We start from the raw sequence: 27,531 nt of genomic DNA on the forward strand, positions 1-27,531 counted from the left end.
CAAGGATAGTTAAAAATTAAACCTAAGCAAAAATACCAACCAATTTCAATGACCTTCCTAATTTATCGATCCTAATAATATGGCTAACACTTGGTATTTGCTTTCAGACAATTTTCGAAGCTCAGAAGAGATCTAAGGAAATCAAAAAGTCATTTAAAGCTGGTTTATAAAACGTTTTTGTTGGAATATTTCTTGATTTTATCTGAAAGTTATTGCTAACTTTTCCATGTTGAGAATTGAACCCGCGTTCCTAATAAAGCGGGTCAAATTTGTTGTAGGATTTATCAGAATGTTCCATTTTACTAAACTAAACCAAAAAAATTGCGCAATATTGATGATCGCAAAAATTGGACACTTTTTTGTACATTTTTTATTATAATTGGGATATTTTCCGAAAATATGGCAACAAGTCAAGTTTTTTCTTGGGAATGTTGGCATAGTATAGGACTCTCAGAAAGTAAATAGTATGGATCTGCAATACGAACACATCAGAAGATTCCTTAACATATATGTGCATATGAGCTGCTGGCACCATTCTCTACTGTAGCATAACTTAAGGGAAGACCATTTTGTTGATCTTTTACTTAGTTGAATTGTGTGTGTTTAGGGAGAGCCTACCACTGTTATATGAACTCATGTATGGGTAAAATGTCGATCTCATTGCCTATTAAAACCCCTATTACATTGTCCCACTGTCCGATACAATAAACTCACAACAGAAAGAAATAATATAATTATTGCCTTAATAAAATCCATGAGCGTTTAATTGTTAAATTTTATGCTAGCACCAACTGGTGTGTGTGTTCATGCCAACTACAAATTGGATGCCTTTATAGATGCTATTACTTAAGGAATCAAAGATTTCCTTTATTATATACAAAGGGCATTTATTGATATTACTTTAATGTGTTCATATGTATATGTGTGGCTTTATAACATATTTTCAGAGTAAAAATCTCTTGGAAAATCTTAATTTTATTGACATTTTAATTACATCTAATTGATTATTTTATGCTGGTTTGAATGAAGCTTAATCACCAAAGTGATTTAAGTTGTCAATGTCTGTCAGAACCATTCTAATTGTGAAGGTTTATTTTCTTCATTGCCATCTTTAGTGGACACAATTAAATAGAAAATTTATGATCTTTTGATTTTTATCAAAATTAATCAAGTGGAATAATTTCTGAAATTGAAGATGTGATGAAGTAAATTTTTGTGTATACATATATGGGCAATGACGTAGGAATTTAACATGTATGTTGAAGCGCGTGTTTGGGGTATTATAACGCGGGAATTGTTATTTTTCAACACTAACTCTAATTGCATTTCGATAAAATGAACTGTTTTAGCACGATTCACCGAGGGGTTTTTAAAATAATTATTTGCCCGGAAACTGTGACCACTTTAAGGTAAAAAATAGGGAACAATTTGTTGAAGCAAACATGTTTTTGTTTGTTATTGTCCAATTATTGGCTTTAGGACGCAATGAACAGCTTATTGCTCAAAGAGAAAGTTAAAGAATACACTTTAGACATTAAATTTCCAATATAAAATTTTTTCGAATTATCACTGTTACCGCGTCAAAAGGATGCTGACATTTTGAAGCAAACATGTGGTTTTTGAATGTTTGCTCTAATCCAGACGCGCACCTAGATGTGTCTAAAAGCTTATTGTGTGATTGTAGTACTCGCGATTTCTCATCTTTTAATGTATAATCTTGTAGTCTTCATAGGATAGCAGCAATCTGCTCTCAAAGTCATAATTTGTGTGCGTACATTTTTCTAAAAACCCTGTTTATACCCTACACCACACTATAGTAAGGGGTATTATGTCTTTGTGCATTTGTATGTGACATGCATAAGGAAACGAGATAGACCCATAGTTCATTTTGGAGATATACATAGAATCACTTTCTAAGTCGATTTATGCATGTCCGTCCTTCTGTCCGCCTGTCCAAGTATTTTTGTTCGCAACGTACAGGTCGCATTGATTATCCGATTCAGCTTAAAATTGGGGAATATACATTTTTTACCCATTGGAAGACCGCTATTGCTTTTGGTGAAAATCGGTTCAAGTTTGAATATAGCTTCCATATATATTTTCGGCCGATTTCACATATTATCTAAACCAAACAAGCTATATATGTCCGATTTCTATCAAATTTGGAGTATGTGACTGAATTCTAAATAAGTATGCCAAATTATAACGAAATCGGTCCAGATTTAGATTTAGCTCCCATATATAATTTAGGCCGATTTCACTCATTTGCTGCACCAAACACGCTATATGTGCCCGATTTCGAGGAAATTTGGAATGTGTGACTGAATTCGGCCAAGAATGTGCCAAATTAAATCAAAATCGCTGCAGATATGGATATAGCTCCCATACGTATTTTCAGGCCGATTTCACGTATTTGCTGCACCAAACACGCTATATGTCTACGTCCGATTTCGATGAAATTTGGAATGTGTGACCGAATTCGGTCTAGAAATAAATGTGCCAAATTATCTCGAAATCGGTTAAGATTTAGATATAGCTCCCATATATATTTTACATATTCATAGTAGTGTAGGGTATCATATAGTCGGCCCGCCCGACTTTGATCCTTTCCTTACTGGTTTTTGGATTCAACATTTACAACTCTCATTCAATTGCCGCGGAAACAAGCGTAAAATTAAATTTTTTGCGTTCTGCATCTGCATCGCCTATGATACATCTCAGTTTAAACTGTGCTATTAGATTCTATTGCTTATATTGGTATTTTGTTTAAAAATCACCAATGAATCTCAAAATAAGCAATTGTCACCACCACAGTGCTCTCAAGATTCAAAAGCTCAACCGTTTTATGGCAATATTTCCTAATAATATTAAGGAAATATATAATAACAATCTTTCCCCAACAAATCTTTCCCCATTCCTTCCTTCCTTCTTTCTTGCACACAATTGTTCACACTTCACCACTCTCAGTGGTCCCACCATTAGTCATATACATACATACATTTTTCGTCTTTTCACATATTCAGATCAAAGTGTAAACCTTTTTTCCTGCATCTCTTGCTTTATGAACATGTATGTCGACATATATCACTGATGATAGTTCACTTCACTCTAAAATGCTAAGAGACCATAAATACTTAGGACTATGAATAAATTTCATTTTGAATAGGAATATTCATAACTCAAAAAAGCAGAAAAAAAAATAAAGCAAGACTGAAAAAAACGAGATGAAATAAAACAGAAAACCTAAATTCACTTTGATGTTGACATTTGCTGTCTTGTCTGTTGGTATTTTTCATCTTTTTTGCAGTTTGATTATGTGACAGTCGTCTGAAAAACATACCCATTGTCATTTACATACACTAATTAGTCTTATTTTTGTGTGAATTCGTGCAAAGCGAAGCAGAAAAGATGAAAACAATGGATATTAGGATGGATTGTTTTGGAATGAAAATAGCAGGATTTTACATTGTTTTGGTTTTTTGAACCGAAAAGATTTGGACCCATATTATTCGAGATTTTATTATTTTAGTAATTAGCCGATAGCCTTAGATGCTAGTGCTATTTTTTTATATAATTTTATTGTAATTTTTTATTTAATAAATATTTGAAATAAAAAATTAAATAAATGATTTTAGTTCATATTGTAAATCTTTTTGAACATTGCATTTCGTTGCATTGTAGACGACATAGAGAAGGTAAGTGTGTTTTCATAGGTCTTCTCCAAAATATGGCGTATGGTCAAGAAATGTAGCTTCAAATATGGTCCTTAAGCCATTCACACAGCATGCTGGAGAGTATCTTGTGAGCAAGTACCAGAAAACTTATTCCTATGTGTTATCTATATTTTCAGCTTCAGACATAGTCCTGTTTACCATATGCAGACAACAATATAAGGCCAAAATTGTTCATTAGAAATAATTTTCCGGACAATTCTCTTGTAAAGAACTCAAAGAAGTGGGCTAAAATCCAATTTAATAATAAATGAGCGGCGGTTATGGTACGACAATCACAAGGTATCGTTCGTTCACCGACGGAGTGAGGGGAAACCAAAACTGTGAAACCAAATTATAGACAAATTTTGAAAAACATTATGTACGGCCATATCATAGAACTTAGACGAAAATAATATGTCCCACTGAAGGACATTGTATACCAAAAATATACAAACGAAACCAAGCAAATGCAGTCGTTCTTAATTATATGGCCGCCACTGTAGTTACCCCCTGATTTAAGCTATTATTTGGCATCTACGTTTCCAAGGGGAAGCAACACTACTTTTAAAAATTTTCAGTCCACTTGAGATCATTTGAAGTTTCTGTCGTAACTATCTTCTAGACTTCATAAAGTTTTCACCCTAATGTATAACAAGATTGTAACCTATTTAAAAAAAATTGAATCATTGAATTGTTGATTTTTAGTTCTAAATCTAATGTCTGCTCTATTTGATTTTATATGTTACCGTGGCAATATGAATGTCAGGTCATTAATTCAGTTACAAATTTCGGCTAATTAGTTGCTAAGACAAAATTCAGATGATGTCTAATCGAAAATGTTTCAAATGAAAAATGACTTGTTGATGACGATGAGTAAATCAAACTCATTTAGAAAATATGATAATATATTTTGGACATTTTGTCAAATACAACTATGAAATAACATGACATGACATTGAAGCAAAGAGAACAAATATTCAAATGAAGGGGTGGGTACTAAATTCTCGCCTCCAAAGCTGTTTATTTTATTGGCCCATGATCGAAAGCAAATTTGCCTGCAAGTCAAAGGAAATAAATTGTTGTCTTAAAACAGGGGTTTTCATTAAACTTCGACTGAGTGTCGTTTGAAAATGTCGCCAAGTGTTTGTAGATTACTTCCAGCAAGTATGCCATCACTCTTCTTGTCCCAAAGAAGTGTGAAATGTAAACGTTTATACAAAATTTGCATGCACATTTTCATACAAGAAAAATCCAGCACATATTCAGCATCATATAAAAAATGGTACACACCCTCAGAGGAACATTTGAGAAATTCCACATATAAAAACTTACCATTAGAGAAAAGAATCATTCAACCTGCCTGTAAACCATGCCAAATTATTCCCAATAAAACTTCCTAAAGGTTTTATAACAAACTTTTATTTCCCGACTCTTTCCATTATTTTATTTTTTTTTTTGTTTTCGTTGCCTCTGTTGTTATTGAACAATAAAAACCACATTACTAAGCCACAAAAGCGTTCTGTCAATGCAATAACCTATTATATCCAATAATCATGCCCATAATGCATTTATTGTGAGTCCATTGTGAGTTAGTGAGCGCGTGGAGACCGTCTATACGGGGTATTGGGGTATTGAAATTGTGTCACTTCCCATTCTATAACATACACAAAGACACTAACTTGCACACAAGTAGTTGCATTAATATAAAGAGATGTTTGTTGGCTGTTTGGGTCATAACTCGCTCTCTAACCCAATATACATATGTACATATGTGTGTGTATAGAATAATATTGATCAATTTCTTTATGTAACTGGCTTGATGATGGTGGCGATGAAGTCTGTATGTGTGCGTGGTAATGGACTAGGGACAATAAAGAATAATAATAAAAAAGGAACAAAATGTTTTCAAAACCCATTTAGAAATAGAAAAGACTAAAGGACAACTGATATGCCACCTACATAAAATTTTCTGCCATACATATACATATGTATGTATGTGGGTATGTTCATCTGTGTGTATAGTTTTGTTATAAAATTGTGTTACCAGAACGAGTGGTATCCTAACTACTATTTTTTTTGCCTTCGCAAAAAAATTTGTTTTTTTATATTTGTAAATATTTAACAGCACATGTATGTAAGTTGGTATATATTTTTTATGTCCACTAATAAATAATACTTGTCATATTTTCTTATTGTCTATTACACAATGATAAAGTATAAATAAAGGAGCAGTGAATTTAATATAATTTGTCGGGTTGGGTTTTTTGGCGCACAACGAATGGAAAAAAACATTGACATTTTGTAATTTGCCATTTTTTTCAACGGCGATTACAACTATTTTTGGAAGTTTTTGACATGTTAAGAGACGTAAAGGGCGTATAGAATTTGTGTACACAAACCATGGAGTGAAAACTTTTCGCGTTTTCCTAAATCAGAAATTAATGAACTATTGCTTATCAATTACTGAAATAACGTTCTTTTTAATTTAAATATTGAGGAAGGCAAAGCACAAATCACATTGAAATTGAGCAGCAGCCTTTGAGCAGCCCTAATTTATAGTAGCTTTATACAAAAATCGAGAAAATCGAAGGGTACAATCATTGATAAAGAAAATTGCATCCAAGCCCACAGTACACAAAAAAATATATATTCTTTATTAGACAGCTGATAAACAATTATTGTAGGACCGTAGAAATTTTGGTATTGAAAATGGGCTATGTAGGTCCACGTTTTGGTATGGCAGCCATACAAACTGGCGCTTCAGCGCTTTAAAAAAGTTGAAGGTATTAGTCCTATTTGTGCTCTGAATGCACAGTGGTTCCACGTGTATGGAGGAAGTGGCCAAAAATATTTCCAGTGCAAATAACATGTTAATGAGCTGGTTACAGCTTTGTGCTGCTTCGAAGTCGTCCGTCCGTCTTCTCAGAGTGCACGATAACTGTCGAATGGATCATCCGATTTTGTCCAAAATGTGACCATCGTGACATTTTGTCCGAATTTAGATCAAACTTGAAGATGGACCACATCGGTAAACTCTTTCGGATAACTCCCCAACAAATGTTCGGAACTTTTCGCTAAAATGGTGTACTCCTGAAGTAAGTGTCTGATTTGGTCCATACTTTGCACATCGTGATATTTTTACCAGACATAGATCAGGATGGAATATGGACTTTATCGGTCCCAGTACCCGAAGGTACTTTCAACACAAATTTCGAAAAAGTGCAGTTCGGATCTGTTTTCGAACCGCTTTTTTATCATTTTTTGTTTGTTTTATATGTCTTTCATGGTCAACACCTTACTCCCTCAAAAAAATTGCCAGAAAACGGCACCACGTGTAGTAGGGCGGCCCAAAAACGACAATTTTTTTTTTTTTGGAAAGGCCTACTTTCTTTTTTTTTCCGTTTGATCCAAAAACATATATGTAATTCTATGGCGATCGTTTAACGTTAATCCATGCCACAGGAGCGATCTTCAAATTATACGGTGACCACCTGAAATGACTGGTGGGCGCGATATTTACCGAAGGGGTCTATAGAAGCACCCTTTCCTTTAGAAGGGGGCTCTAGAAGCACCCTTTTCTTTAGAAGGAGGCGCTAGAAGCACCCTTTTCTTTAGTATGGGTCTATAGAAGCACAATTTTCTTTAAAAGGGATCCCTTTCTTTAGAAGGAGTCTCTAGAAGAGTCTCTAGAAGCACCATTTTCTTTAGAAGGGAACCCTTTCTTTAGAAGGAGTCTCTAGAAGCACCCTTTTCTTTAGAAGGGGCGTCTAGAAGCACCATTACTTTAAAAAGGGTCCACAGAAGAACCCTTACATTAAAAAGGGTCTACAGAAGCACCCTTTCTTTAGAAAGGGTCTATAAAAGCACTCTTTCTTTTAGAAGGGGTCTCTACAATCTCGCTTTCTAGAAGCACACTTTCATTTATAAAGGCACCCTTTCTTTTAGAAGGGGTCTATAGAAGCACCTTTTCTTTAGAAGGGGTCTCTAGAAGCACCTTTTCTTTAGAAGGGGTCTCAGAAGCACCCTTTCTTTAGAAGGGGTCTCTAGAAGCACCCTTTCTTTTAGAAGGGGTCTATAGAATCGCCCTTTCTCTTAGAAGGGTCTATAGAAGCACTCTTCCTTTTTTAGAAGGGGTGTATAGAAGCACTCTTCCTCATTTAGAAGGGGTATATAGAAGCACACTTTCTTTAAGAAGCGGTCTATAGAAGCATCCTGTCTTTTAGAAGGGGTCTCCAGAAGCACCATTTTTTGAAGTGGTCTATAAAAGCATCCTTTCTTTTCGAAGGGGTCTATAGAATCGATCCTCCTTTTAGAAGAGGTCCATAGAATCGCTCTTTCTTTTAGAAGAGGTCTATAGAATCGCTCTTTCTTTTAGAAGGGGTCTATAGAAGCACTGTTCCACCCTTTTTTTAGAAAGGGTCTATAGAAGAACCCTTTCTTTTATAAGGGGTCTATAGAAGCACCCTTTCTTTAAGAAGGGGTCTATAGAAGTACCCCTTCTTTTATAAGGGGTCTATAGAAGCACCCTTTCTTTAAGAAGGGGTCTATAGAAGTAACCTTTCTTTCACAAAGGATCTAAAGAAGCACCCTTTCATTCATAAATGATTAATAGAAACATCCTGTTTTTCATAAAGCGTCAATAGAAGGCTATCATTCTTTCAGAAATGGTCTATAGAATCGCACTTTCAGAAATTATCTATAGAAGCACCCTTTATTATACCCTCAGCCTTTAGGCTATGAAGGGTATATACACTTTCATACGGGCAAAATGTGCCTCATCGAAATAATGGTTTTAGACCCCAAGTATGTTTGGACGAAATGTGTTTCAGACAATTTGGAGTCGATTGAGCAATGTCCGTCCGTCTGTCTGGCTGGCTGGCTGGAGCGCACGATAACTCTCGAACGGATAAACCGATTCGGTTCAAATTTTGGCTTTCGTAATATTTTACCCAAACTTAGTTTAAGTTCGATTTGGTCCATACTTTGCCCATCGTGGAGCGCGTACCAGACTTAGATAAGGTTTCAATATGGACTCAATCGGTCCACTCCTTGGGGTACCTCCCACACAAAATTTCGGAAAAGTTCAGTTTAGGGCCAGCTCTCGAATCGCTTTGATTTTTGTTTTAGCAGCTTGTATTCACTGCCCTCCATACGACGGTACAAGTTTCAGCAGGGGCAAAACCATACTTCCCGAGAGAATAGCCTGAAAGTTGCAAAAAAACCCTATGACACCGTGTGAGGTGGTTGAAGCGCAAGATAACTCTCGAACGGAACTGCCGATTCGGTCCAAAATTTGGCCTTAGTAATATTTTGTCCAAACATAGTTTAAGTTTGAAGATAAGCCATATCGAGCTACTCGGAAAAATTGTTCGTACGGTAACTCTTGAAGGTAGTTGCCAAATTTGTCTATACTTTACACATCCTAATACATCTACCAGATATAGATCAGGTTCAAATATGGACTATATTTGTCCACTCCATCCGGTACCTCCCACACAAAATTTCGGATAAGTTCACTTTAAGACCTGCTATGGAATCACTTTGATTTTTGTTGAGACAACTTGCATTCATTGCCTCAATTACGATGGTAAAAGTTTTTTTAGGGGCAAGTCCATACTTCTTGAGCAAACAGCCTGAAGAGTGTAAAAACATCCTAAGGCACCATATGTTGTGGCTGGAGATCCACTTCCATAACGGTCAATGTCGATCCATTCCTTTTAGTATCTCCTCCGCAAAACTTTTGAACTTTAATCCTAAGCAACATTGTTCTCGGTTCAAATATCCAAAATTTTTAAAACTCACTAAATACATACGTATTTTGGGAAAAAATTTTTTCAATATACACAGGCTGAGGGTATATCTCTGTCGGCAAAGCCGACTGATACTTTTTTACTTGTTTCAGAAAGTGTCTATAGAAGTACCCATTATTTCAGAAAGTGTTTATAGAAGCACCCTTTTTTCAGAAAGTGTTTATAGAAGCACCCTTTTTTCAGAAAGTGTTTATAGAAGCACCCTTTCTATCAGAAAGGGTCTATAGAAGCACCCTTTCTTTCAGAAAGTGTCTATAGAAGCGCCATTTCTTTCAGGAAGTGTCTATAGAAGCGCCATTTCATAAAAGGGTCTATAAAGGCTACCTTTCTTTCAAGAAGCTTCTATAAAAGGTTACCCTTCTTTCATAAACTGTCAATAAAAGGCTACCTTTCTTTCATGAATGGTCTATAAAAGGTTATCTTTCTTTCAGAAAGGGTCTATAAAGGCTACCTTTCTTTCATAAAGTGTTTGTAAAAACACCCTTTCTTTCAGAAAGGGTCTATAAAGCACCCTTTCTTTAGAAAGGGTCTATAAAGCACCCTTTCTTTAGAAAGGGTCTATAAAGCACCCTTTCTTTAGAAAGGGTCTATAAAGCACCCTTTCTTTAGAAAGGGTCTATAAAGCACCCCTTCTTTAGAAAGGGTCTATAGAAACACAGCTTTCTTTAGAAATGTCTATAGTAGAACTCTTTCTTTGAATGGGTCGATAGAAGCACCATTTCTTTAGAAAGGGCCTAAAGAAGCTCCCTTTCTTTGAATGGATCGATAGAAGCACCATTTCTTTAGAAAGGGCCTAAAGAAGCTCCCTTTCTTTAGAAAGGGCATAAAGAAGCTCCCTTTCTTTAGAAAGGGTTTATAGAAGCAGCCCTTCTTTATAAAGAGTCTATAGAAGCACACTTTCTTATAGAAAGGTTCTATATAAGCACCCTTTCTTATAGAAAGGTTCTATATAAGCATCCTTTCTTATAGAAAGGTTCTATATAAGCACCCTTTCTTATAGAAAGGTTCTATATAAGCACCCTTTCTTATAAAAATGTTCTATATAAGCACCCTTTCTTATAGAAAGGTTCTATATAAGCACCCTTTCTTATAGAAAGGTTCTATATAAGCACCCTTTCTTATAGAAAGGTTCTATAGAAGCACCCTTTCTTTCATAAGGGGTTTATAGAAGCACAAACGGATTGACAATGTTAACAACAACACTGTTCGTTGTTTTGTAATGACAAAAACTATGTTCATGGTGGTGCTATTAATATTTTTTCCAATTTTACATACGTGTCTAGAAAAAATCTTATTTGAAGAAAATTTAAGCCATTTGTTAATATTTTTATTCCTTTTTTAAGGTTTTATTTATGAAACTTATTGAATCCTGTAGTAATTACGAAGTTCTCAATATTAAACTTTAGTAATACCCTTACTTTTGTTTTCCACATTGCCCATCAATTCTTATGCTTTTGTAATTCCACTATTTCACTTCAATTTTTAAAAGTCATAAAATATATTTTTTATGTTTTCTTTTTATTATATTTTTTCCATAACGAAAATTTGTACATACAAAATAAACCCAAAAACAATAATATCAATGTAGTGAATGTAAACATTTTATATCATACAGTTATACACAGATATAAGGGAAATCAGCAGTTGTAAGCTGTAAACAAATAAAAAGGACTCGCTTTCCTTTCACGTTTGCTTGGGTTTTGTTAATGTTCATATTGTGTACGTATCTTTTGCCTTAAAGTTTTCAAGTATAGCACTTATGTATCTTAAGTTATACAACTCTATCACCCCACCCATTGTGCAGAATAACATAAAAGGCGCAAAATTTACTTCGTGTTTCCACTTGTAAATCAATTGAAAAAATTTTATGTTATAATTAAAAAACTTTAGTATATATCTCGCCCAACCCAAACCACAATTTGTTTTCGCTGAAAACGGAGAGCAAACAATGAGCAATATTATGGTCCAGAGTTCATCCGGTTATATTTGATAGTTAATGTTAAATGGACAACAGAGGATAAAGTTTGTTTGCCAAAAACGGGAAAAGTTGGCTAAGGGCCATACCAACAATAGCTCAATTGTAAAATTATTAAGAAATCCAAATAAATGTTAATATTGACGGTTTAAAAATGAAATCTCAGTTAATAATTTTTGGGGAAACTTTTAGTGGCGTAGAAAAGTAGCCTTTATTATGTATTGGGATAGTAATCTGTTTTTAGCCTTGTACACATATAAATATATATTTGATATGTTTTAATTATATATATTCACGTCAGCAAATGGAACAAGGAAGACTTTTATCCCTGAATGTTTTTATACCCTATACCACAATGTGGAAAAGGGTATAATAAGTTTGTTTTCCCAAAAATTCATGTAACGCCGCGAAATATTCGTCGTAGACCCCTCATGTGGTATACCAAACTTCATATCTCGACGAGATAAAGCGATTTAGCGATGTGTGTCCGTCCGTCCGTCCGTCCGTCTGTCCGTCCATTAAAAATTGTAATCAAGCTAGAGGCCGCAATTATGGACCGATTGTCACGAAATTTAGTATGGAGGTCGGGTTTGGACCAGAATAGAACTGATTAGTTTTTGGCGATGATCGTGAAATGTTAAAGGGATGAAATGGACCAAAAACAAAATTTTTGCTCGATTTTGTAGCCGCTCTGTAGGTCGCAATAATAGTCCGATCGGCGCGAAATTTTAAACGTAGTTTTGGTTTGAGATGAAGAAGTAGCGTGCAAGTCAACGGTATGATCGGATAATATTTAGCGGGTTAAATTGATCAAAACTTTTGTGTGAAAATTGGTAAAATTTCTAATGCACATCTTATAACAGCTAGCCCGGAAAGCTAGTGCACAGGGATAGTGGTATAGGGTATCACATGGTCGGCCCCGTCCGACTATAGTCTGTTCTTACTTGTTTTTAAATTGTTATGAATAAATATTTTGGAAAATTCTTTCATTTGTATTAACATATATCTAAAATATAATTTTCTATAATTTCAAATATCCACATACATACACGTAATTGCCATTGCAATTAATAGAATTTTTCTAACAGCTGTCAATATTAGTCCCAATTAAAAATAAAAAAATGTCACAAAACTTTTTTGTTTGCAATAAAATATCAATTAAAATTCATTTGGCATATTTTAAATATCAATTTCACAGCTAAACAATGGTAAATTGTTAAGCCAACACACAGACATATCAAGTGCATAAACGAATGTTTGTTTATTAATTCTATTTGCTATTTATTAAGTCATAAATTAAAATTATCATAAAGTGTTGTTTTATTTGTTGCTGTTATTAGAGTCAATAAAAATATTAGGATGTAAGGTGGCAATGTAAATCGGAGGAATTAAAACAATAAACATATTAACAAAAATAACATCTCGTGGCAAAATGTATGTATGTATGTACGTACAGTGAATGGGAACCAGTAATGAATGGTTGCTCATATTATGGTTAAGGTGTTGGCGTGAGTCCCAAAATAATGGATACGTAACCTATAGTCCCCAGCTAACAATTTTTCCTAGTGCTCTGATTTCCGATTTTTTCCGAAATTTGTCGATTTCTCTAATATTTTCCAAGAAATTGGACCGATTTTAACAAAGTTTTTTATTTAAGAATCTCTGTACATTTCCTGAAGAATTTTAAGAATAATTTTAATTGATTCACAAACATTCCAGAAGGGACAAGAGAGACTTCTCTGATATCAACAGCCCTACTCAGAACGGTGAAATCTTTCAGCATCAATTCTCTTTGGTTTTTGTTTAAACAGAAATAAGTGAATATTTTTGTATAATTTTTGTTTATATTGTTAATTGTTTAATCAGGAAAATCATTCAAAAATGGGTGAAACATCGAAAGAAACTTCCAAAAATCGTTCTTTCCTAATTTCTTTTAAATTGTGTTTTATTCTCTTTCGTGTGAAAAAATCGTTTTGAGCAGCCATGTGTCAGTGAGGGTACCCCGATTCATATTACCTCAATAATATGGGATCTACTATTTAACGCAGAGTCCGAACGGAGTGACTCAAGACACCATTTGTAGAGAAGTTTTACATGGCTGAAATACACAGGAAATGTCGTCAACATTACTGAGGGGTATTTTGCCACCGTTAAAAAATTTTGATGTTGCTGGCTGGGAAAATCGAACCCACGACCTTCAGCGTGCAAGGCGAGTGTGCATACCTTTGCCCCACGGTGGCACCTCAATCTTAAGGATCTTCGTTCCGATTTCTAATCGATTTTCTAAGGGATTTTTTTGTTCGGTTGTTATCGAAAAACAAAGTTATTGTTGAAAAAATTCGCATATACAATTTTTTTAATATAAATGCAACATAAATAATTCAAGATAGTGTTCATTTCTGCAGCATAATTCTGCACTTAATCACAAAATGATAGCATCAGGGAATAGAATCCTCTATAAATAGCGCATAAAAAGAAAATTATCTCTGAGTGGTGTTTGTTCGGTGTTTTGTCAATATCATCAAAGAATTTTTCAGAAAATCTAAACTTTTCTTCGAATTTTTCCAGAATCTCTTACCGAATTCGTACCGATTTTCTTCAAAAAATCTAAACTGTCCTTAATTTTTTTTGAATTCGCACCGTTTTCTTTCAAATCTAAGTTTTTCAAGAACTTTCTTATAAATTCGGACAGAATTCGACGCGAAACTCTTATATTTTTTTTTAGAAATTTCTTAGAAAAACGTTCCGAATTCGGTGACCACCTCCATACAACTTTCGTACCGAATTCGGCTTCAAAATCGGAAATTTTTTCAGAGATTCTGACCGAATTCGGAACGAAATCGGAAAAAAATGTGTCTGGGTCTTCACTGTGCATGGTATGAAAGTCGACAAACTATGTGTGTATGTACAGATTACATACTCGTAATAATATGTATATACCGGAGTTAAATAACCATTCATTAGAAAAATGAATGGCAGAAATACCTCTGTGTGAGGTCATGCAAAGGCGTTTGGCACCATAAGCTTTTTTATTTTTTTTATTATTTTGAATGTCAACACCAATACACCGAACGTAAGTAATACAAGTATTTTTATTTATTTTTTGTTATTTTGAATGTCAACACCAATACACCGAACGTAGGTAATACAAGTAAAAAATCGCTAAATCTACAGGGTCGAACATTTTATATACTCCACATTAAAATATTCTGAACTAAAATGTTTAGTTTGTTTTTTTTCTTGTCCACTATTTAAGGTGGAGATATTTTATCACCAAGGATACACCTAATGTCCAAATTAGGTAAGAAGATGTAGCTAGAAATGTCTTCAATCGGGCGGCAACATTCTATGTGGCCTTCATCGAAGTATGGACCTATGTTGACAACTTTTGATAAAGAAGTTTTGTACTTTTCTCAACTAAAGAAGATGTACCGCTATATGGAGACTATACCAAAACATGGACCTATGTTGAAAATGTTTGTTAGAAAAGATTTGCCATCACTGGCAACCTCAAACATGAAATTGCAGCAAATTCTGTTAAAAAATGTCGCAAAACTCCTCAAAACACCTAAAATCGGCAGGTACGGTTATATGGGGGGCTATACCAAAACATGCACCTATGTTGACAATTTTTGGTGTTGAAGTTTTGTGACCACAGGGAACATCAATAGTCAAAATTCCGATAGTTCAGTTAAAAATTGTAGCTAAAATCTTAAAAAAACCGAAAATCGGAAAATAGCGTTATATGGAGGCAATGCCAAAACATGAACCTATGTGGATAAGCTTTAAAATTCTCAAAATACCAATAATCGGGAGGTACCGTTATATGAGGGCTATACCAAAACGTGATCGGTGGTCCCGCTTGGCCTGCCTATGGAAATTACACTCTGGTGCAAAAATATAGCGTTTTAGCTCAGTTATTGTATACTAGAGAGATTACAGCAGATGGACATGGCTACATCGACTTAGATTTTTATCCTGACCACGAGTACGTAAATGATTATATCAATGCGTTACAAACGGAAAAACAAACTTTATCTACCCTCCATACTATGGTAGAAGTTATAAAAATGGTTGGTATGAAAGATAGTAGGGTAGGGTATGAAAGATAACAAAAAACGGCCCTGACCGGCAAGGCCCAGCACTTACCCTCTTTGATCTCTAGTGGGCACTGACCTACTCGTGTTGTCACCTGGGGAGCTGCCTTCAACACCCGTTAAAGGTAGTGAGCTATCATGTGCCGCGCATTCTCCCATAAGAACGATAAAAACTTGGGTTGGGCTAGTAACCCACCCCTACAAAAAAACATCGTACTATGAAAATACAAAGGAAAAGAAAAGCAAGCCCTTCTAAAGTTTACGTCCATTTTAAAGACAATGATCTATGAATCTGCACATGGAAGGTTCGGACTCTTTATAGAGAAGGTGCAGTTTATGCACTGTGCAATGTACTTCCAGCGATGGATTGGGAAAGACATCGCAATGTATTATAGCTGGCATAAAACAAAGCATGGCTTGGTTGCGGATATGTAGTTAGTCCAAAATTGGAAAGGAGAATATATTTGGCCCAACTGTCAGGACATTTAGTCTCCACAGTGAAACGTCTGACAGTAGAATGAGGGTTAGCAGCACAAGATTTAAGCTTCTCGACATTCATAAGAGAACCATATATGCAAAACATCCGCAAAAGTTCTAACTTGGATAGGATTGTACTGCTACCGAAGAGAAAAATCCGGCACTTAGGGCTACTCGGTAGAAACGAGAAGCACAGGAAAGGGTATCGCCAGCAAGGAAGAGATGAGAAACATATTTTCCGCAGGAAAATGAGATAAATGGAAAAGCGGGAATGAGAAAAAAATCAAAGTGCACAAAGGCAGAATGGAGTCCAAAAATTCTACCAAAGTGTGAAACCTCACAACACATTCTCCTGTATATACGAGCAAGGTATTCTGGTAACAGGTACCGTTGGCGGGAATAAGTTATATAACGAACATTTTTCCAAACTGGATTTTATGGCCCCATCTAAAATGGTTAAATATTGACTTCATAAAGCATTTCGGGGCTATATCTCTGGAACCAATGCGAATCTTATTCTGACTCCTCAAGCAATTTTCTCCTCAAGAACATGTCATTGTTGTAAAATGTCTCTATCACATTGTTTTTAGTATATTTTTTAACGACAACGTAATAAATAGGTCAATATTGTGGTGAAATCCCAAATGCGAGAATAAACTGTTCCTACGAGTTGTAAAAGATATGATACTAAATATCGCTGAAACAACATGAAATAAGCAGATTGGAATTTCGGAATGTTCTGCAGAATTGCTGAAATCATTATTTGGAAGATTTTTGCAGATTTTCTATGTATATCTTATCGATTTTTAATGATCTAGATAAGCGTTAGGAAAGTGAGCGCACATGTGCTCTCAGTCAACGTTTCTCTCCCCACATACACAATTTAACTAATTGAAAAAGCATGCACTCACACAATGACACCCCGTAAAGCATGCAATAGAAAAATATATTGCATATGTATCTCTGCTTTAGATGGAGCTTTTTCGTATGTGCCCAGCAAGCATTTTTTATCGCCCATTACCCGAAGCAGTCACTCCCATGGGATAGAAACACACATCCGCGATCTCGCATTTTAATTGAAGTAGGCACACCGTTCAGGAAGAAATCCTAGAAGTACTTTTAGCGATAAAATTGGTTGTGACGAAAAAAAATTTATTTTTTGTTTTTTTTTTCTTTTTTATTCTTTTAATTTTGTTATTGTTCCAGTTATTTTTCCAAAGTACTCTTAGTTTTATAGAACTATTCTTAATTGAAATTGTCGTCTACATGAATTTTGTTTCACACGTAGTGTCGAGGACGTGGTTTATTTCTTTCCGAACGGGGTGCCTACTTCAAATAGAATGCGAGATCGCGGATGTGTGTTTCTATCGCCTGGGAGTGTCTGCTTCGGGTAATGGGCGATAAAAAATGCTTGCTGGGCAAATTCCTATTCGTTTCTTAGATAAAGCCCAACTAGGGTTTTTGTAGTCTTAATATGTACTTAAAAAAATGCATAAATGCCAAAACCCCCATTATTCATTTTAGCATCTGTTGTTCATATTGTAATATCTTCAAATATTCCATTAATTTAAACATTTTCTTTTTGTGTACTAAATTTCTTTCAATGTACTCCACACATTTATATGTGTAAAAATCTCCTTACGTCCCACCTCAAAATATCCCAATAGAAATTGTCTTCGAGACAACATTGATGAATCGTGCACGACATACCCAATTCGTTCACGACTCTTTGCAGACAGCCCTTTGGGATTGTTGACGACATTTTCACACAAGTGTCCGCCTATTCATGCACGACAACTTGGGCGACAGGGTAAGCGAAGTTGTCGTCGGTGACAATGTACATGACACTGTCTTGCAGATAGTCGTTGATGACAACTTTACAGACACTGTCTTGCAATAAGTCGTTGACGACAGTTTTAAAGACACTGTCTTGCTATTTGTCGTTAACGACCCTACTAAAGACAATTTTATTTTGTGGTCGTGTGTCAAATTTTTATTTTTATTACATTAAAAATACATCATTTTATAAATTTTATCTTACATTAATAATGATTCGTTCCTGAATATTCTCCGATCCACCTATTTTTGAATTTATCTGCGCCTCAATTTCTCATCACAACCTACGGAGGGCGACCTCCTTTATGTATGGATTCTGTAAAAAGAAAACATTATGAATGAATGTTGACAATAACCACTAAAATAATCTATAATCTTACCATATACCACTGCCGCATCTTTTAAAACCGCTGGGATTTTCGGAATTCTCCATGACTTCACTACATATGTATATGTATTAAAAGAATAACTTAAATTATTTTTAAAGTTCCTTAATATAATTTTTCTGACTTACAGCCCTTTGGTTAAAGCACACTCTTTAGTATTTACGTGATTTCAGAATTTTATGATTTTATTATCTTACAATTATTCCAAAATGAAAATTGTATATTTGAATCAATATGTGAACAATCATTTCATAGCACGCTTGTTTTAACATTTTTGAGTTTGTTGGCACGACACTTTGCAAGACATGGACATGCATCGCGTCGTGCATGACAATTTCGGTAATTTCGTCAACGAATCGTCGACGAAAATGTCGTCGATGACTTGATTTTCTATTGGGATATTTAAGTACATATGTATGTATGTGTTTACCTGAAAACATGGACTTTGTTGGAATCCTATTTTGTAGATTTGCTTTAGTTGATGGTTAAAATTGTGGCATGACGTCTTCAATTTAATTTTGTTGCCGTTGTTGTTAACTTCGAATAAAATGAAAATTAACTTTTGTTTGTCAATACTGACAAAGCCGTTGATGATTTTGCAGCTGATGTTTTTATTCGCTTCTTCTTCCCCTTTGTTGCACAGGACAAAGTTAGTGTCAATGTTAATAGTGCGCAGAAGTTTCGTTTGACAATGTTGTTGTTGTAATCCTTTAAAACTCAAACTTTTTTTGATTTGAGTTTTCTCAAATTCTAGTTACGATTTTGTTTACTTTAAATTGTAATAGTTGTTGTTGTTGCTATAGTGTTTTGCTGTAGGTTATTGGTTGTTGTTGTTATTTTGTAGAGATTTAGATTAGTTGCATGTTTGGCTTCCAATTACAAATTTACTTTCTCGTCTTTTTTGTTGTTGTTCCTTAGTTGTGTTATATATTTTTTTCAGCTTGACTTTTCGATTATTATTGTTATTGTTGTAGTAGAGTACAAACGATTGATTTGATTGTGCTTTATTGTTATTCTTCCTTTTTGTTGTTGTTGATTGACTGTGACTAGAGGTACAAGGATCAATTTATTTTTCTCCTGTATACACAAATTGGCTTAGGTAAGCTTGGGATATTTGAAGAATTTCGTATTGGAAGCAATATCACACACACACGTAAAGTTTATTAAAATTTCTAGGTTTCTATTTGTAGTTATGTGTTTGTAAGAATTCCTTTTTAAGAGAAATCACAGATTATTTTTGAAATGACTATTACTTTGAATTTTAATCGAAATTCATACAATTACAAATGATTTGAATTTAAAATATAAATTAAAAATAATGAAAATACATACAATATAATAAGGGGATATATCGACACCTCCAAATAATAGTATGCTAAGTCTAAAAAGTGAGTTTTGCAGGAGAAGCTCTCAAAGTGTGGACATTTTTTTGAACTTCAGTACTATGCTAAGTCAATATTTATTTATAACTTCTGTTCGGATTGACCGATCATTACCAAAATTTGACAGAATTTAAGTTAAAAGACGTTCGACACCTCTAAATAACAGTTTGCTAATTCTGAACAGTGAGATTTGCAGGACAAGCTCTAAAAGTTTGGAAATTTCTTTGACCTTCAGTACTATGCTAAGTAAAATTTTTTTTTTAACTTCTGTTCGGATTGTCCGATTATTACCAAAATTTGACAGAATTTAAGTTAAAGGACGTTAAATATAAAAATGTAAAGAACATGAAAACATGTTAAGTCGACTTAGCATACTATTGTTTGGAGGCGTCGATATTATCATCCCAGCAAAAATACTTATTACAACCCAATTATTTTCATAAGGGTATGCCACCCGAAATAAGTTTTTACTACTTAAATTAGTAGTAACATAAATAAGTACATAATAACTTATTAAAGTAACGACTTATTTCAGGTGACATTACCTTGCTAAAACAGTGGGTTTGCTCGTAATGAGTTTTGTAATAGGTATTGTGTTTTTTATCAATGTTTTACGAAATATTTTTATACAAGGTTCATGGCAAATATTTAATTTTAAAAACACATGAAATTAGGTTATGTTGAGAAGAGGGGCAAAGTAGATCTAACCTCCTTCAGAAATGTGGTCTAGAGAAAAGAGGGCCTATGAAAAATTGCCGCATATCCTCATATGGACACACATTTAAGTCAGAGTAGGGATGTTATAAGTCTGACTTAAGTGTGTGTCCTTATATGGATATGTGGCTATTTTTCATAGCCCCTCTTCTCTCAAGACCACATTTCGGAAGGAGGTAAGATCTACATTGTATACCCACAACCTGTAGACTAACGAGGGTATATACACTTCGATACTATAAAAATGTGCCCCATACGCAATCTGTTTCAGACAATTTAGAGTCGATTTAGCCTTGTCCGTCTTCTGTCTTGCTGGAGAGAAAGACTACCCTCGAATGAATCAACCGCAACCACTCTTTCGGCTGCCTCCCTAACAAAACATCGCACGATGCGCATGAGAACTCCCGTAATATTTCTACCAGACATAAAACGGATTTGAACTCCACCTCACAAAATTTAAAAATTTGTCCTAAAAGTTCAGTTGATGATGTTCATAAACTCAGATCGCTTTCAAATATTTAGCAGTTGTTGTATCATGTCATAGGGGACACAAAATATAAAACAATGGCCGTGACCGGCTTGACAATGGCAAAGGCTAGGATTTATCTTGGTCCCTATTTCTTCTCAAGTGGGCACTAACCTCCCCGTTGTGTCACCTAAGAAAATGCCTTTAAAAATAGTTGAAGGTAGTGAGCTTACATGTGCCGCGCGTTAGTCTATAAAAACGTTAAAAACTTGGGTTAGGCGTTGGGCTAGTAACCCTATAAAAATCAATATACTATGAAATAACAAAGAAACGTATCTAAAGTTGACGATTTCTGCAAACGTTTTATGGGCCATGATCAGCAAATATGCACCTGGAATTTTCGGACTATTTATAGAGAAGGTGTTTTGTTGCGGATTTGTAATTTGTCGAAGGTTAAAACATCTGGGTTTCAGATTCACCCCGGTGAATGAAAAATTTGCTACAATTCGGATTAAGGTTAAATTTTGTCAACATCAGTTTTATTTGGGTTCATACTCCCACTGATGGCAAGGACGAAAATACCAAATATATCTATATTTTACGAGCATATGACCGGTGTCCTGCTCATGATATTAAAATTATGCTATGCGATTTCGATGCCATTTATAGAGAAGGTGTTTTGTTGCGGATTTGTGATTTGTCGAAGGTTAAAACACGCCGGTGAATGAAAGATTTGCTGCAATTCGGATTGAGGTTAAATTGTGTCAAGATCAGTTTTATTTGGGTTCATACTCCCACTGAAGGCAAGGACGAAAATACCAAATATATCTATATTTTACGAGCATATGACCGGTGTCCTGCTTATGACATTAAAATTATGCAATGCGATTTCGATGCCAAAACTGGAAAGGAAAACATATTTGATCCAACAGTCCAGAAATTCAATGTCTGACAATGGAATGAGGCCGATAGACCATATCAAAAAAACTGACCCAACTGACCCAATTGCTAAGTGAAAGCACATCTCGTTTCGATAACATGTCTACATAGTGGCAAAGTATTGGCTACTCCTTGCAAGCAGCCGTAAAATCCACTTTTGGGTAACAGAGACCTCCGCCAAGAAACCGATGGTTTGACCAGGAGTATCGTACTGCTACCGAAGAGAAAACTCTGGTATATTGGGCTACTCTGCATTCACTACCCGCTAACAATGAATATTTCAATTGTCACAATTAAAATAATCCAGAACCAGTTCTATTACAAAATCGTCCGCCAAGTAATGCGAAGTAAACCAATATGGTGGAGATAGGTTCACGTTTTGGTATTGGCCCCATATAAAGGTACCTTCCGATTTAAGGTATTCTAGCTAAATTTTTTAAACGAATTAGCTTTAATTTGACATTTGAAGTGCTCAATCACCAAAAAACTTCACCACTAAAAATTGCCAAGATAGGTTTACGTTTGGGCATAGCCCCCATGAAACGGTACCTCCCGATTTAATGTATTGTATGGCTTCTAGCTACTTTTTCTGACCGAATTAGCTGAAATTTGATGTTTCCAATGACCAAACAATTTTTCCTCTAAAAATTTCCAAGATAGGTCCATGTTTTGGTATAGCCCCCATATAAGGGTACCTCCCGATTTAAGGTAGTTGAAAGGTTTTGGGTACATTTTTTGACCGAATTGGCATTTGAAGTTTTCCACCAAAAATCGTCAAAATAGGTTCATGTTTTGAAATAGCTCCCACATAACAGTATCCCCCGATTTTCAGTATTTTGAGGATTTTAGCTACAATTTTTAACCGAACTGGTTGCAATTTGAAACTTAAGGTTTTCATTGGTCACCAAACTTTTCCACCAAAAATCGTCTAAATAGGTCCATGTTTTTACAATAGCCTCAATAAAACAATGCCCTCAGATTTTCGGTATTTTGAAGATTTTAGCTAAAATTTTTAACGGTATTAGCCGTAATTTGACACTTGAGGTTTTCAGCGGTCACGAAACTACTTCACCAAAAATTTGAGGATTTTAGTTACCATTTTTAACGGAATTAACTTTAGTTTGACCCTTGAGTTTTTAGTGGTTACAAAATTTCTCCTACCAAAAATCCCCCAAATAATGGTACCAACAGATTGAACAAATTTTTAGATACATTTTTTGGCCTAATTTCGGCATATGGGGTATCCGCGCTCCAACAATTATTGCACCTAACGGGAATCTAATTATTCCATTTTAATTCAGAATATTTTATGGTGGAGGGTACAAAAAGTTCGGCCCGGTTGAACTTAACCCTTTTTTACTTGTTTTTTTTTTTTTTCAAAATTTAAAACTTTCTCACCTTAAGGTGGCGGCTAGATGATAATTGTTAACATTAGTTGCCCAATCGATTAGTTTTCGTTTGAAAATAGCCGTAGTATTGCAATAAATGATTTGCTGTTTGGTGTTCAATAAAAGCAAACAAATTTGTATAACATAAAGTTGAGAGTTGATTGTTCATTTGTAATGACACTTCAATTATGAATAAACTCAATTTGTTGTGATGCCATTTATATGGGTATTTGCCACAATATTTTGTTGTTGTTCAAGTGGGCCACAAATATAAATAGTTGCAACATCAAAAAATGTGCAGTTATTTCCAACATATATTTCTGTGCAACAAAACCTCAATTTCATTAATAGTTTGGCAAAAATTGTTAGCCTTTTTATGCGGTTTCTCTATTTACTGTTGCCAATGTTTATTTGTGCATTCTAGTGTGTGCTTTTTAGAGATATCGTTTTTTTACAAACCACAATTTTCGGTTGGTTGCAGCAATGCTATTTTGGTATGCTCACTCACGTTTATTTATTCATTTCGAATAGTCGTTAGTGGAAAATGATTTTTTCATCTTTTTATTGTTCATTCGCGTTCGTCCTGTGAACCGTCCATGTATTGAAGGACGCAAACACCCCGCCCCCCTCTGCCATCAATTTGTTGACGTGTTGTTGTGAAAAGTTTTTGGGTGTTTGTGTAATAGTGGAAATGCGCGTTAGTTTGTCGAGTAGTTTTTCATAATTGGGAAAAGTATAAGTACTTTGTGAATTCTACGATTTTCGTCGAACAACATTGCTACGTGTTTTGTATAAAATTGTATTAGACAATAGGATGGGGTATGTTGTTCACCAAGGGAAAAATTGGGGAATAAGGAGTATATTTCAGAACTATTTTATTGGCATCAAATGTGCTAATAACAAATTCTGACATTAATATAACAATTATAAAAAGGAGAAACAATACGGCTATCGCTTGGTCACCTATGTGTTCAACAGTCATTATACCCTATTAAACTTATCGTAGTAAAAATTTTATGTCTTAAGCTTATGTGTGATTTAACTATGAAAAACACACATACACACACGCATAGAGACGAAAGAAAAAACTTAACTTTAACTATTGGTGTGATGCAACGGAAACCAGAAACATGTTCCCATATGACAGACAGCCTGAAAATGCATGCAAGGCATAATAAGAGCACACGACATGATTGTAAATTTAACGTTTTAATATTTGCTAACCGTGCTCTGTTAGACAAGTTTCAAGAACTGATTTTCAGTTTAAAATTGAATACGCTTTTCCAAGCGAGCCAAAATGCAGCACATGGTTGGACATGTTTCTGAGTTTTCACCCTTTTATGGAAATAAGAGATTTGTTATTTATTTAGATTCTGTTAACATGCATTTATAATCTATTCTAAAAAGAAAGAGAGAGAGAGAGGGGACAATAAGGAGATGCAAAACGTTGTTGAATATTGAATTTAAATATTATGTTGAATATTTAGAATTCTATTACGTATACGATGTGTAGTCGCTAATTGACCTCTTTCTCTCAATCTTTGCCTGGAATAACAGAAATTAAATTCCAACGTGTAAAACTCACTTTTGCTTTTTAGGGCGGAGATAATATACAATTTTGTATTGCTTTCTCTTTCGATTTCAGCTAAATGATCGGATAAAAGGTACAAAACAACGACCCTGACCGACTTCAACATTGCAAAGCCCAGGATATAACTTGGTTCCTCTTTCATCTCAAAAAAAACACTGATCATCCATAGTGTCACCTGATAAAGATAGTGAGCTAACGTGCATATCGCATCCACCCATAAGAACGTTAAAAACTTGGGTTGGGCATTGGATTAGTAAACCATCACTCCAAAAATTAACATATTATATGGTAAATTTCAAATTTCCTTTACAATTCCATCGAAAAAAAATTAAAAAAATGTTGTACAAGCACATTCACGATTTTTGGTACATGGGTTAAGAAAAAAATCGTGGTTTCAAATCTGTTCGCGTTCACAAAATCGGATGCTGCGCCCAAAAGTTAGGGGGGATTTTATTCCCTTATAAAGAAATTTTTTTAAAAATTCCCTTTGTGTTGTAATAAGAAAATTTATATATAAAGCGTTAACAGCATTTAATATCTATCCGTAGATGCCTAAATATTTTCCAAATGTATTTCTATTTTCGCGGAAAATCAAGAAATACTGAAAAAATCTTGGAGTAAATTTAATTTGTTCTAATTTAGAGTCCAAATAAAACTAGAAAAAATTATTTAAAAAAACGTACAGATTCTGGACAACGCGTAGAAAAATATGAGACCAAAATTTTAAAGATAGGATTTATAACTGCCATATTACAGCAACAACAAAAGACGAAAACTTATTGTTGGAATATTATTTCAAAAATATATTTTTTTGTTCAATACGAAAAATAGAAAAAACATTTTTGGGAGTTATTCTACTACTTCGCTAAATTTCGATGCAAGGACTGACGGACCTTGCTGAAACTTCTTCAGGGAAAATGCGATGATAAACCAGAAAGTGTATTTGCTTACTTTGATAAACAATAGGATTATGAAATAGAAAGTAATATTAAAATTACATCCAAAGAAAAAACATAAAAGTTAAAAAACGTATAATTCGCGAATTCGTTAAAATCAGTTAAGGCGCATGCGCTTTTCAGATACAGCTAGTGCATCTCTATCAATATGTAGCGAATTTTACACTTTTCATTCAGCTGCCAAAGTGTGCTGTCAGCTGCATCTTACTGTTCAAAAAACCTTAATGTGGGTAAAAATTGCGCGATCTACATAAGATTATAAGGCGCATCCGATTTCAGTGACCGCCTATAAAAAATACGTCATTATAACAAATTTTAAACAAATTCTTCAAGAACCGCGGATGTGCTACCAATTTCTATTTTATATGAAATACGAATATTACTCCAGAATCTCGGTAATTTATGACACACGGTTTTGGAAAATAATATCATCGCGAATAAAAGGTTCCATTTATATAAAAATAACCAAAGAAAATCGCGGTCTAATGCGCGGAATCATCAAAATATAATTTTGCAGAATTTCCTACTTTCAACGTATCTATAACCGCCGTTTTAGTGGATCGATTTGAAAGCGGAAGGGTTCATTAGATCCGGCGCGTAAACAAACTAAAATCACAGTTGTAAATTTTGAAACCAAAAAATAGGTTTTTATAGAAAATTTACGCACCAAAATCTCGACTTTGGACTTCTATTACTAGGAAGCTGTATGAAGCACATTCATGAGATATACATCAAACGACGTGGAATCACGAGTTCTACAATCCAGTAAATAGTTTGGGTAATTATCTGGTTGCGCCCTCCAATTATAAGAAAAATTCAAAAAACCCAGATTTCAAAACTTCAAAATGTCAGTATCTATTTTAGGGGGATGAAGTGTATATATCGAAAAGTCATACATTAGAACCATGTTGCCCAAGGGGTATTCTTCAATTCTTTCTTTAAGCTCAGGTCTAAATTTTCCGTGGTTTGACCAGAAATCAAGAAAGAACACAAAAAAACTTGTAAACTTCAACACATTTTTACCCATTTTTTAATATTATCACCAACACAGCTTCCACATAAATTATTTTTTATGTTTAATTTTATGCGACCCCGGCTAAAACACTTCAATTAATATAAATATATTCATATTATATAAAATATATTAACAGTTCGCGACTTATTAAATTGTGAACCTCAACTTCAACGATTGTAAAACATTTTTGAATATTACCATATATATGTATACAGTTCGCCTGAACCAACCTTAAATGGAATGGGAAGATTTTGCGGATTCTGAAACTACAATGTTCATAGATGAATTCAAAAAGCAAAGAAATCGCCAGACGCTTTTTAAATAAATCACAATGCGATCAACGTTCACATTTTAGGGATTTTTAGGTTTTCACGATTTTGCTTGGAAACCGCAAGTCATATCGAAATGGGACTATAGAAAATGTTGTAGCTGTGAAAATTCCCTACAAGATTGGTTATTACGATATTTTCGTAGGTTTTACTATTTCTGAGAAATGGAAGTTCAAATTGGGATAATGCACTGACTGTATCGCCTCCTTATAAAACAATGTCATGCACGGTGCGACTTAACTTATTTTAAATTAAAACCGCTTACACCTGGAATATTTTTGCCGATCTGAAACAGCAATGTTCATAGATGAGAAAAATCCAAAAACAAGAAAAAATCGCTGGAGGAATTTTAAAATAAAAAAAAAAACATTTGTAGGGTTTTATGGTTTTCAGGATTTTCCATGGAAGCCGCAAGCCCTATTTAAATAGGTCTAACCAAGTAAGAAAGTATCAGTTA

General features: G+C 34.5%; 1 protein-coding gene across 50 annotated transcripts in view; it reads right to left on the minus strand.

Moving 5' to 3' along the window:
• SK (small conductance calcium-activated potassium channel) overlaps positions 1-27,531 on the minus strand; it is an 877,735-nt gene that overhangs the window by 306,380 nt on the left and 543,824 nt on the right. For 5 of the 50 annotated variants that reach the window (XM_073973837.1, XM_073973835.1, XM_073973838.1 and 2 more), the window contains exon 2: positions 18,725-19,340. The exons of the other annotated variants lie outside the window; for them this stretch is intronic. The gene's annotated coding sequence lies outside the window, so the exon portion shown is untranslated. The remainder of the gene's footprint in view (positions 1-18,724; positions 19,341-27,531) is intronic. 50 annotated transcript variants of the gene reach the window in all.

This window comes from Musca autumnalis, unplaced genomic scaffold (genome assembly GCF_047663935.1).
Source record: "Musca autumnalis isolate F117 unplaced genomic scaffold, ASM4766393v1 scaffold_3, whole genome shotgun sequence".
Taxonomy (NCBI): domain Eukaryota; kingdom Metazoa; phylum Arthropoda; class Insecta; order Diptera; family Muscidae; genus Musca; species Musca autumnalis.